The sequence below is a fragment of the Crocodylus siamensis genome, chromosome 5, assembly GCF_052110815.1.
Source record: "Crocodylus siamensis isolate JL-2025a chromosome 5, ASM5211081v1, whole genome shotgun sequence".
Lineage (NCBI taxonomy): Eukaryota > Metazoa > Chordata > Crocodylia > Crocodylidae > Crocodylus > Crocodylus siamensis.
This window is the reverse complement of record NC_143399.1, coordinates 195,885,635-195,899,580: the sequence shown is the minus strand read 5'-3', so window position 1 is coordinate 195,899,580 and position 13,946 is coordinate 195,885,635. Positions and strand designations below refer to the sequence as shown.

The following is a 13,946-nucleotide window of genomic DNA, read 5'->3' as shown; positions in this document are numbered from 1 at the left end:
CCAAGGAGACAGAGGGAAAAAAAAACAACCATGCCTTTGTAGAATTGCACCCTTGCATTGCTGGGCTAGCAGGACAGAGCTTAACTCAATGCAGAACATGAAGATGCCTAAAGCAGAATACATCTAGCCTTCAAAGTTCACTGAACTTTCAGCCTTACAAAAGAAAATAGGTCTCAAGACCTTTGATCCCAGCTGCCCATTCCCAAGCAGATGACCTCCTAGTCTGGGATGCCATGACCACATAGCCCCTGTCAGTAGCACAACTAGGAGCTGAGACCAGGGCACTGGTCCCAACAGCTGACTTAAAAGGGAGCCCCAAATAGCAGCCACTGCCACCCCAGTGCCACCACCAGTGCCAGTGACCTGGCCATTGCCACTACCCCATACTCATTTACTTACCTGGCAGGGGAAGCAGCATGACCACGTAGGCGAGCTCCCCAGGGTAATTGTCTCTGATATGTCCTCCATAGGAGGTCTATATTGAGCAGATTCTTTTTGGTATTGGGTGGTGGAACCGGAGCGTGCTCCATCCACTCCATGCATTGACCTGGTATTGCAGTGCTTCCAGGACCGGTGCAAAAAAACAGGGAAAAAAAAAAAAAAAACCACCATTACCAAGCAGGACAGAACAACTCAACTATGTCTCTAGCTCCTGTTGTGAATTCCCCCATTGCAGGAAGCACAGACCTAATTCTGCTCCACCTCAGCACTCACCCCATCCTACAGCACACTGCAGGTTACACAGTGTGGGAAGGGAGACAGGGTGGAGTAAGGCTGAAGCCAAGCCACAGGACAACTACAATTCTCCTTGAAGCACTGAAAAAATAGAATAGAGGTGCATCTGAAAGCAGACATTCGGCCAAAATGATCCCCGGCAGCCCTACAGCAGAGATGAGGGCTGGAGGTCACCTCTGCTTGGAGGCTGTCCCAGTGCAGAAAAGACTTACTGAAGTCTCCCTCAACACTTACTCAAGCACAACTCCCAATAACCCATGGAGTTCAATGCAATGCTATTAATCACACCCCCATGACAGCTGGCAGTTGGGTCAAGGGTATGTAAGGGTGGCAGGTGAGGAATCAACCTCCCTTTTAATCCACTTCATCGTTCAGTTGCTAATTGATATCTTCACTCAGGTCAATTCCTACGCAGTCAATATTGAGACCCTGGATTTTCCATACTGCAGGGCTCAGAGCTTTATTTGAGCTGGCCTGCTTGGGCAGACCCCCCCCACCCGGCTCATACAGCCTTGTGTAAGGAGATTAGAGCAGACTTACAGAAGCAATAGGGAGATGAGAAAGGTCACGGATGCCATGATCTATAAATAAATTCTCCCTGATACCCTTAGGGTATAAAACTGTGTCAGTTCAATCAAACCCTCACCTGGACAAGGAGCACTGCCCCAAGCGTGCTGCCATTCCACATTGCCCCAGCTAGTGTCCTGGACTCAGGGAAGAGATCCAGCCACCCTGTAGGGACGGTTTCAGTGCACTGTTCTCAGGTACAAGCATCAGGCTGCCAAGAGAGACAGACTCTCTCAACAAGAGGTCAAACCGGAGTGCAACAACAGTCCCCGGCCTTAAAGCCGATGAAAAGCATAGGCACAGGTTTTAGAGACCTAGCCTCCATTGTGCTAGACACTGCACAAACACAGAAAAGAAAGACAGCCACTGCAAGAAGAGTGTCACGCTGCTCTGCATCTGACTGCCTTAAAAATGGAACGGGCCCAAACACACTCACTTTGAGCCCAATCCAGCAGGCTTCACTAAGGCAAAATTCCCTTGAGTGAAGCCGGCAGAATGAAGTTTCTCCTGTGAATCCTGAACCAAGTAGTTAAAGGAGATCCAACCAAGTTTGTCAGGAAGAAAATATTTATGAGGGGGAAAGAAACCAAGTCTTGTGCATGGGTGTAAGAAGAGCAGTTAGTACAAGCAAATTAGTGCAGAGTGCCCTCATTTCACGAACAGATTCCTGTCTTCCTGTCAAAACAGTAGGCTATTTTGAGGCATGTTCTTTTAAGTCTTTCTTGATAAAATTGAAGTTCAGGTTCAGGTGTAAGCAACAGATAAAATCATTGCAACATTTTAATTAGAACTGTGATCATACCTTTAAACAGTGCACTGTAAGCCTTCCTGTTATACCATGTTGATGCCGTGCTCAGAGACTAGTCTTCTTATGAATTAGGCCAGCGTATCTTGCCGACACGCTCTCCAGTAGGTAGAACAGAGCACTGGGAATCGGGACCTCTGTATTATTTACTTCCCGGTTCCATCCCGCATCGAAATGCCCTGGGTCAGTCCCACATGCTCAGTATCCATTCATTTTGCCCATCTGTAAAATGGAGATCTTTATACCCATTTCCCAGGTCTGCTCCAAGAGGTGGGGGGAGGTGTTAATTGTCCAGTCACACAATCTGCCAGCCTGTGCCCAGAGAATCCACCAGATCTTTGCTTGAAATTGTTCTAAGGAGAATCCTTCCAGTTGAAAAGCAGCCCCTCCTAGGACATTTTTCCCCGAATGCAGAGTCTGATCAAGTTTGAAATACCCCAAGTAATGGATTCCTTCCGCTCCCCTTAGCAGACTATTTCTCCACCTGAAGGATGTCCCGTGTACAAGTTTTACCTAATATGCAACTTAGATTTCCCCTCTTAATTGTGGCCTATTGCAGCTAGTGGCACCCCTCTGCTCTTCTTCCTTGGCATGTATATTATCCCATAAATATTTGAGAACTGTTGCTATGTGAAGGACTCTTTCATCTGTGGTAGTGCAAGAGGAGTAACTCCCTATATAGGTGCAGAAGCAGTTGGAAGCTTAAGATCAATAAAAACAGCACCGGAAAAAAAATCTTCAACGGTCTGTATACACCCTCAAATCACAAAAGATGCACTGGGGCCTAACTGTTTCTTCCATGGACGGAAAGGAAAACCTGCTGCTCCATGCAATCATGGCACCCACAACAGTTTATTGGTGTTCGTTTCACTCAGATGAGCTATAGCAAGTTGGGCCCAAACTGTTTGCCGGTCATTTCAGAATCGTAAATGATAAGATGAGATGTCAGACACTAGGGAATTGCCTCCTGCAGATATAAGCACATGACTCCCATTAACATTAATGGGAGCTATGCACATGCATTGAGGGGAGAATATATACCCTGGTCTTGAAGGCACACTCAGCAGGTTTGAGTAATCTGTGGTTGATTTTAGTTTTCTCCCCAGAGCTTGAGATGAAGGGGAATGCATGAGAAAACTGGCATCCAAGGCATTAAATTAGGATGCAAGTGAAAGAGTGCTTGACAGTCTTTACTAGTGCTTATGCTGTGCGAGTAATTGATGACGTCCTATAGGAATGCTTGACGCTGAAAGGGCCACGATCCCAATCTCTCTCGCCAGCATTACAAGGGTCTCCACAGTTAGCAGTGTGGGCAGACAGGTAAAGCAAAGGAAGGGCTCCCTTGCTGTGGTGGGGAAGAATGCCACTTCTTGACCACCCCTACATCCAAAGGGACCCTGCTGGTCTAAAGAGAGTTACTTACACCACCTGAGAGTCCACCAACCTGGCTCTTTTTCCTCCCTTGGCCCCTGCTTCTTCTCTGCTTGTCAGGCCCTTGTATTGTGCACTAGCAAGATCTGGTCTCTCCTCTCTGGGAACAGAAAGAAGCCCCCACAGCAGAGACTAAGAGAACCATCAAGGAGGACCTCTAGCCTAAGCAGCTGTAAGGGTCGATCTGCTTGGCTTCAGTACCATGGCAAGGACGTTTAGCACCCAGGGCAAACCCCGCAGAGGCAGCCTGCTCTCAGCCGGTGCACAGATCCAGGGCACACGCCCTCCCCCCATGCTTGCCTGGGAGTTCAGGCAGCGGCAGGAGCTGCCCTCCTCCTGTCCCTGCACCCCTCCAAATGAGCCGTTCGCAGCCCCGTCCTGTGTCCTGCCCTGGCTGGGCAGCACCTGTTGGTGCCCCTTCACTTTGCTGCCCGGGACGGTCGCCCTGCTCGTTCCCACCTTGCTATGGCACTGGGTGGCTTATCTCCACTACGGAGCCTCGGCACAACCCGTAGTAGAAACAGCATTTTCCAATAGGAAGAGTTTTTTGCCAACACAGTTATACTACTTCTAAGATTAACAAAGCAAGTCAACAAAAGTCTGCCCTTCTGGCTGCATAGCTGTGCTACATCAGAAATTTTGTCAATGTAGCTAGGCCAGGCAGGGAAAGGGGTGATCAGGTGATCTTTTCACACCCCTACTCAACAGACTACATTACAAGTTTTGCTGGCACAGCTAAGCAAATTAGCTAATGGCATGAATACAGAGTGGACACTTTAAACCACATTCAACCCTTGTGAGGGCAATCCTATTCAAAACTGAAGGGTCCCTATTTTACTCAGCATAGTTCACTTCCAAAGTAAACTGAACCAAATTGGTGTTAATCTAGGCCTGAATAAAAACATCCACACAGGGGTTTAATTTAACACAGTTTAATTAATCCACTTCACCAGTTAATTTGAATTAATTGTCCTGACTGTTCTGATGTAGGGAAGCCCTCAGAGAAAGTGCCTAGATGCTGCGATGAAAAAACCCACATCAGAAGAGTAACCAAAAGGAAGACGCTGAGGAACAAGGGGTGTGAACCCTGGCTCCAACAGCATCCTCCAGGGAAGGGAAGCGGGAGACTTTTTGAGGGGAGTGTAGAAAACAGAAGTCACATTGCTGGATGGAAAGATCAAAGCCCCCCAAGGGCAACAGGCATGAGACCGGGGGCAGACAGAGAACTCCTGCTTCTTAATGAAATAGCAGTAAGCACCAATCAGGATTAACCAGCTATAACCTCTGGAGAAGGGGGAGTCTGTAACAGGGGTTGTCAGCACGCACCAGGTGTGTCGTGAAATTTTGGCCACCTGGGTGGTGCAGGGTGAGTAGGCAAAAGCAGCAGAGAGCCCCGGGGGCTGGTGCCAGAGGGCGAGACGTGCGGCAGGCCGCTTCCGACTTCTCCAGCCAGGCTCTGTGGAACCAGAGAAAAGGCGTTTTTACCAAGCAGTGCCATTGTTTTAACCAGCTGCCCAATAACATAGGATGAATATAGAAAACTAGCTTAACTAGGTCTCAGTGCATTAGCTTCCATGTGCTGCCTGTCTTCTTGTGCTTCCTTAGTGAACAGCAAATCTTTTTCTGGAAAACAACTGAGAGGAGCAGATGTGTTGCATAAGAAGTCAGCTATCTTAAGATATTCATCTGGCTCCACTACCGAGGTATCCAACCACCTCACAATTTCTCCTCACAAGGAGGGAAGGGTTATTATCCTATTTTAAAGAAGGAGAGTTGAGGGATGGAGATGCCTAGCTCCTGCAGTTGAATCCAGTGCCTTGAGACACCCCTAAGCTCCTTCTGCACTAAACCGAGAGAGTTAGGCACCTTGAACAGGAGTCTCAACAGACAACATGCAATGGTGGGACAGGGCAGCGGGGAAGCGTCTAAGCTACCCAACAGGAACCGTTGAGGAAAGGGGTCTGTCTTGCAGACAACCCTTACGCACCTTACTGTGCAGTACAGGGGGGCACGTGCCTCCACTCAGCTCAGCAGCCTCCACTCTCTCAACCTGCTGGGGATTGGCCCTTTCTTTCAAAAAAACAGTCAAGGCTTTGCCACCCCTTGCTGTGCGTGTTCCCTTAGCCCCAAGGGAATAGGACTTCCACCTCCCAGGAGCATGCTCTCATATCTAAGCCATAGGTTAGTCTGAGGCAGGAATGCATCTCCTTGCCCCCATTACCCCACTCAGATGGCTGAGGAAATATAAGGTCAAACCAGTAGCATAACTGGGGGGAGAGGGGAGCACTGGGGCAGTAGCCCCAGGCGCTGCCTTTGAGGGAGCAGGGGGCACAAAAGCAGCCATTGCCACAGCGGCAGCTGATAGCGCTGCCACTGTCCTTAGCACCACATGGCTGCCCTGGGGGTGGAGATGTGTTGCTAAGCCTCTAAGCCAAACACCAAGATACTACCTACTGTAGGCACCAAACAAGCAATGGTCTTTGTAGTGATAAAAGTTATAGCTCAGGGGTTGACAAAATATGGCCCCCTCCGCTCCCACCACCCCCAGCCAGTTCCCAAGACCTGGCACATGGGCAGGCCTGCACATGCACAGAGCACCCACCCTCCCACACACACACACTATACAAGAGTAAAACTTTATTTTGAGCTGTTATACAATCGCCTCTACATATGCTACTCAAAAAAACATAAATCTGGATAAAACATTTTTTAAAATAAATTAAAATACGTTACAGTAGAGGTTTGATTTTTAGTGCATGATTTGGTTTCTTATCTATAATTATATCTTCTGGAAGATAGTAGCTGTGAATTGGTGAGGAAGAGACAGAGTCCGCAGAGGTTGCTTACTGCTCCACAACCGAGTTCATCATTTAGTTTTTCTCATTTATGCATGTGTGTGTTTATTGAACACAACAGTCTTGAGAATCAAAATTTTGGATGTGGATGCCAAAATGCTACCCTAAGGCTTGCTTCAGTGTTTTGGTAGATCTAGCCCTAAATGGCTTGCTGGAGGTCACACACAGGAAGTCTGTGGCAGGAAGGGAATTAAACCCCGGCCAGGTTCCCAACCACTGGATCATCCATTGCGAGTGTTCAGGGTCTTATCCACTGATTCCTCATAAGAACGGACTGTTTTACAGAAACACCACAGTCCAGGATTTAAGAACCTTGACAGGGAGGCGAGGATCCTGGGTTCTAGTCCCACTTCCGCCAGCATACCACAAGGAGCTACTACTTCCCCTCTGCCTCAGTTTCCCCCTGCAAATACCACAAATATTTGCCTTAAAGAGCCAAAATTAAAATAACTATACCCAGCAACTTAGACTTCATATTAAATGCCTGGGGTAGATGCTGGGGATTGAAAATGGGAGTTGATGCCTCTGTGGTCAGCAGCAGCTGTGTGGACCAGGGTTTTGCTCCTGTCCTCATTTGCACATGTTCAATAGCAATAAAGATGCTGCATGCTAACTTACTGTCCTGGAGCCACATACATCTGTACCAGCCATAAAAGTTCGCTTGCTGGGTGAAAGCTCATGAACCAGCCTGAGTTCTTGTAAGGAGACCCAACCCCTGCTGCAGGGCAGGTGGAATTTGAGAGTTGTTCCATCATTACCTACTTTTGGGTACTTCTGTATTTACCTATCCATGAGCAGAGGCTTAACAAGGCAGCTGGGAAAGACAGAGGCAGGGGCAACTTCTAGCTGCCATGCATGTCTGGGCAACAACTTATATTTTTCCACACCACCACCTCAAGTCAGTGCCGAGGGCTGCTGCCCCAGTCACCCTGCATTAGTTACACTGCTGTCCATGAATCTGCTGCCCGGCTGCTTCTGTACTTACAGAACCAATGTAAAAAGGCATCCACCAGCAAACAGAGAGAGAGATAGTTTATATCCCACTTCTGTGCTAGCAACCATGACCTTTGGCTGATTTTGCTTATCACCCATTAAGGGAAACAGTTATAGGTTGTCTTTGTGATTAGCTAACACCCAGAAGGAGCAATAAAACACAGCTAGAGGGTCACACACTGCAGCAAAAAGTAGAATGAGCCCAAGTCTCATTTTTTGTTTTTCACTACATTACCTCAGTTAACATAGTGCACTGTTAACATTAACTCATGGCCGTATATCGCCTTATAGATAGGCGATCAATACTGCAAATGAAATATGATTTTGTTAAAACGTCTAGGGAGCTGTACACATTTAGCTTTCACACTATTTTCAGAAAATGAACATCAATATAAAAATAATGAGCCTCATAAAATAAAGCCTAGTTCATGTGGCTGAGCTGGCTTTTAAGAAACGGGGCAGAGATTTATATTAAGGCACCAGAAAGGACACAGCTTACAACAACATGCAGCATCTCTTTCAAACCCAAGTGAAGGACGTTCAAGGCTAAGACAGACATGCAGCTTGCTTTGGCTCAAAGCAAGATACATGCAACTGAGGTGGGGAACCATGACGGGACCACCTCTGCTTACAGCATCTTGAAAACTCACAAGCTGAGCATCATTGGGCCTGGTTAGCTCCCAGGTAGCAGACAATGAAGGCACATCCCTCACACTGCACAAATACTAGTGCTTGTGATTCAATGAAAGATGCTCTTCCTTTCAAACAACCAAGCGTACTCATGCTCATCACAAAAGGATCACAAAAGTGCAAGAGGAGCTTAAGACAGCATCAGAGACTAAGCAGGGATCCGGAAGGAGCCGTCCTCCGATTTCTGTACTTGCAAACAACCATGAAATTCAGCCAGGGTATTGCAAATCCAAACCCTCCTGGAATGATCTGTAACACAAACAGGCAAGGATAAGCATGGCTCCAAACACGCAGCAAGAGGAAGACACAGCCTGGACCGGAAGAACTTGGAGAAACGCGCGTTTCACGTGGTGCAGAAGGGCACACTTCACTGCATCTAAATGGCTGCTATTTTTGCATGTTGTCAGATACCGTGGATTTAGGATTTTGATTTTGCTTCCAACTTAGCATCACGGCACTGACAAACTCCACATTTAGATTATTCAGTTAGAGATGTACATAGCATCTCCGATAATCAGGGGTAGATAATTAAAACAATCTCTCCTTGCAGGTATTGTAAAATCCTGGTGATTTCTGTTCGCCTCAGGGAAAGTTCTTTCATCTGTCACATGCTCTGTGCTTGGTGGATTATGTCATCTCAAATCCAATTACCTCATGTTATGTCGGTTCCTGGCATAATGCAACAGAGCATACTAGAGAAACGCGGCTCAGGATAACAAGATGCGTCCGATACCTTCGAGAGACGCTTAGTTTCTATGCAGGAAGCGGAATGGGCGCTAAGATGCCTTTCAGCAGCTGCATTGTTTGCATCTTTTACAGGAGCAATCTCTGACATACCTACTGACACTGGATAAACTCTAGTGCAGCGTTTCTCAACCCATGGGTCATGACCCAAAAGTGGGTTGGAAGAATATATAAGAGGGTGATGAACAAATTTTAAAAATGGCTTCTGCTTTGAAAGAGAAAAACATGGGAAACTGTGGCTTTTCCCTTGCAGGCTGGCAAAGTTCCAGCATACAAGAGGCTGCTTTGGGCCCCCCATCCCACACACTGGGGGGGCTAAGGCCTAGGAGCAGGGGGCAGCAGGTCAGGAGTGAGGAGCACAGGGTTGAGGTTGGCCACTAATATCTACAAATGGGTCCTGGTACAAAAAAGGTTGAAAACCACTGCTAGCTAGCACATGGATCTGTAAGGCTCCCAGTAGCTTCTGTGATTAAGATTTCTTTGACTCCGCTATGCATTTCAGAATATGCAGAGTAAGAAGCAGGTCGTCAGCCGACCCCCAATGCACAGCTCTAAAGATAACCCCCACTCTCCATTCTTTGCCGCTCTCTCTTTCATCCCCCACCCCTCACACGCACAATTTTAAATATCACATACTGGATTTGAGCTCAGCCTGGGAGAACGCGTCCAGATCTGGACTGTGGAATAATCTCCCAAGCAAGTGAGTTGGGATTGTGTTGGACAACACACAAACTGGACAAAATACTAGAAAAAAAGGCAAAGTGAAGACAGCAGCACTACATAACCACAGTATCCCTAAAGCTCTTTGAAGGGAACCAGTTAATAGCAAAAGTTTTATTCTTATCACAGACCTGGACTTCAGAGCTACTCACTTGACAACCTACTTAAAGGACGGAGAGAAACAAAAGACTAAGCAAAGGTACAACCAGACTCCACAAAAAGCAGAGCCTATCCCTGCCCCTGCCAACTAAGCACAGAGCTCCACACATGCACCTCTCCCTAAAAAGGGAACCACACAGGCAACATCTCTCAAGTCCAAAACCAATCCAGGAGCCTGGCCAGCGTGTCTGCTTCAGCTGGGTACGTGTTGCCCTTCCTTTTGCACTTATCCAGGAAAGTCAAGTTAACAGGGAATGAAGTCAACACCTTGTCCCCTCTTCCTACTTAACGCTCTGCCTAAAGGACTTTCTTAGGGAACGGTGAGAACACCCCCCTTTCTCCACTGTAAAACTCAAGGCAATGTTTTCTTCTTTAGTTAACAAATCTGGTATTCTGCACAATTTTTTTCATAAGGGTCCTGCTACAAATAAGCCCAATGCCCAGGCAGCCTGTTAAGAAATGGGCAGTCATTTTTTTCTTTGAAAATCTCTACAAGGTTCAAGTTTACATCCCTATCCTGTGATTTATTAGCTCATCAGACATCACAAAACTAACCAGAAACAAAGGAAAAAAGTTTAGGAGAGTCCAAGAAGATCTTACACAGCTTTCATTCTGCTTGTTCCCCCTTACCTGACGCAGTAGCTGTATCCAAGGAGGGAATAAATCTAGGTATTTCCTGGCTGGCTGGTTGCAGCCATTAGACCTTCGCTAGCCCAGCTGTGACTAACTGAAAGCCACAGGTGCAGCAGTTGCCAATTAGGAGACACCAAGGCCCCCTCCAGGTTTCCAGGATACTTGAAATATTGAGGCAAGCAGTTCCACTGCTTGTTGTGAGTGGTGCTGGTGAAATGAGAGACCTCCAGAAAACTCTGGTTAGACTAGGAAAAGGCCACAGAAAAGATTTGGCATGCTTAAGCAATCAAGGGAAACGTTACGCCATGGCTCTCTTGATATTTTCTTCTGGTGGATGTTGATAAATCTTATCTTGTTAAATCCCGTTTGTTTTGCTCTGGAGCACAAGCTGTTCTGCTTTGCTTGTGATGCTACTCCACCCCAACCGCCCACATGGCAGACTACTACAGGAGATTATTTTTAAGCACCTGTTCAAACTTTCTAGGGTCTTGTATGTCCAGTTAGAGAAGCCTGTGATATAGGCTATGCGTGTGAAAATGCTTTGAGTTAATTAAGAAAACTCTCTGTTTAAAGCCAGGATTCTCAGCTGTGCTTCTAAGCTTATAAACTCTGTGGAAGAGGAATTGATTCTTCCTATGTGGAGCTGTATGTAACATTTGATGTCATTACAGTGGCACTGGCAATTCTCAAACATGAGAGTTTATGAGGTTGTTCTTAATTTTTCTCTTCTTTCTGCTTTCCCTGTCCTTCTTCTCATATACGGTTAGAAGGTCTCTGAGAATCCAAGTTGGAGAAACACTGCTTTGACACTGCACAGAATTGCCAGCTGTGAAAACCTGACTCCTTGTGGCCACTGGCTATTCCCTGTGACTGCAGGGGACGGGACAAGAAACAATAGTTTCAAATTGCAGCAAAGGAAGTTTAGGCTGGATATTAGGAAGAATTTTGGGACAGGCTACCCAGAGAAGTTATGAAATCCTTGCAAGTTTTTAGGAACAGGTGAGGCAGATACATGACTGGATGGTTTAGTTGGGGACTATCCTGGCTTGAGCAGGGTTGCCAGGCAAACCTTTACAGCAGGCGTGCACCCTCTCCGTGTACCACTCTGCTCCACTTCCACTGTCCCACCTGCTGCTCTGTTTTCTGTTTCCTGCCTGAACTTGTCCTCTGCTTTCCGCTTCCTGGAGCTGCCTGTCCCCTTCCTGATCTGCTATATGCCACACAGGCCGCCCATGTGTTGCATGCTGGTCACCCCAGACTAGATGACCTCCTGAGGTCCCTTTCAACCCTACTGTTCAATGCTAGTATCAATGTCAAACATAAGGACACCAACAATGAGATCAAAAGATGATCTGCTCAGGTCCCTTCCAACCCTACAAACTATGAAACTATGAAAAATCTGCTTCTAGTAGGGCTGTCACTTTGCACAAGATTGTCCCAGAGTTGACAGTATTACAGTAGGTGCTTGCACCATACCAAAGAGTCATCTCATAGATTTCATAGACATTAGGGCTGGAAGGGACCCCAGAGGATCATCGAGTCCAGCCCCCTGCCCCAGGGGCAGGAAGTCAGCAGGGATCATAGGATCCCAGCAAGATAAGCATCCAAATGTGTCTTGAAGGCATTCAAAGTGTGTGCTTGAACCGCCTCCAGCAGCAGGCTATTCCAAACCCTGGGGACTCAGACAGTAAAGAATTTCTTTCTTATGTCCAGCCTGAATCAGTCGTGGCGCACTTTGTGACCATTCAATCTTGTCATCCCTTGCGGCGTTCTGGTGAACAGACATTCCCCCAGATCCTGATCATGCTGAAGGCTCATGTTCATCTTGTGGTCAACCATGACCCCCAAGTCCCTTTCATCTGTAGTGCTAACCAGCACAGCACTACCGAGCCTATAAGGGTGCTGCAGGTTTTTCCTCCCAAGGTGGAGAACCTGGCATTTTTCAGTGTTGAACACCATCAGGTTCTCATCCACCCATTTGCTGAGCCTATCAAGATCTGCCTGGATCACCCTCCTGTCCTCAGGTGTGGATGCTTTACCCCAGAGTTTGATGTCATTTGACATTTCTCACAAATCAGAGATCTCAGAGGTCGACAAGAATTACCACTAATTTAGTCCATCCACCAGTCAAAACACCACCAGTGGATGAAGTTTGATTTAGACTACACTAGACTACCACTAGATTGTCACGGGTAGGGTAGTCTAAGATAGTCTCTGAATGCTTCCCCGAACATACCTTATTGCTTTGCTTCCTCCTGTTGCCTTGACTCATCCTAGCCTACTTGATTGTCATCACGTTTGTCTTCTAGACTGCAAGCTTCGAGGTGAAGGGACTGCCATGCATTATAAGAGAGGTAGTGACCGAGTGCACAGAATACCGGACTGGGAACTCGCTTGCCTTCTCTTTCTGAGTCTACTGCCAGCCTGCTGAGCTACTATGGGCAAGTTGCTTCACTCTCCATGCCTTCATTTTCCCTGTGTAAAATGAAGCTAATCATACTGAAAATAAAATGATAAAAACAGTTTGAGATATATAGATGAAAAGTGCCCTATAAATGAGATGGCTGGAGGGTACACAGCACAACACAACAGAACCCTGACCTGGTCTGGGGGTGCTACCACAATATAAAAGTTAACAAGAGACCGACTTGTTCTTCCATGACAGGGTAAAGAAGCCTAAAATATCTGTTAGACAAGGAGGTCCTGAGGACATGCCCTATAAAATCTGCGTCTGAACTTCACAGGTGTTAACTAAATTAATCTTTCAGGAGCTCAAGGCTCTTCTGCATCCATTGGCTCAGCACACCAAAGGAGCCACCATTCAACCTGCAACATTGGTACAGTGCACTTGTTTCTGATGCTTGTATAAGCAAGATGGACTCCAGCTTTGTCGAGTTCTGGCTGCCCCAGTTCCATGTCCTTGCATTCATCAGCTCAAATGGCAAATGATGCACTTTTCACTCATTCTAAGATAGTCTGCATTTTAAAAAGTGGTGATGACCACAGCTTCATAGTGGGCCTTCTGCTTTCTTGGGAGTATGTAAGAGTTGCAAAGACAGGGTCCACCATCCATCACTAGGGAAAAAGACAAATGAGAAAGCAATTCAGAAAAATGCAGTGGAGCAGATTCACTTTGCTACAACGCAAATAATTCCCTTGAATTAATCTCTCAGGCCTTTGGCAAGTATTTGGGTATCTAGAGTTTTCAGATGAGTCGCATCTTTAAATGACTCCTGATTTCTGTCTACTCATATACCAGTGAGTTCATCTTCAATAGAGAAGCCAGATCTGCAACTGCAGCTTAAGATGGGGCAGGGAGGGCTGAAAATGTGAGGTTAGACACCTTGATGCATCTGTGAACCAGTCCAGGCCTACCCTAATTTATGCCAGATGCAAATATCCCATTCATTAATGATTTGGATGATGGAACTGAGCGGACAGTTACCAAATCTGTGGATGACACCAAGTTGGGTGAAGTTGCAGACACTCTGGAGAGCAGGGCTAGGATTCAAAATGACCGGGATAGACTGGAGAAATGGTCTGCAATTAACCAGGTGAAATTTAATAAAGACAAGTGTACATTTCTGCACCTGGGACGAAATATGTGCATGCAC

The 13,946-nt window shown here is 46.7% G+C and overlaps 1 pseudogene; it reads left to right on the top strand.

Annotated features, from left to right (window-relative positions):
- Window positions 1-429: 429 nt before the first annotated feature.
- LOC149865098 (U2 spliceosomal RNA) lies at window positions 430-584 on the top strand (annotated as a pseudogene).
- The last annotated feature ends 13,362 nt before the right edge of the window (window positions 585-13,946 follow it).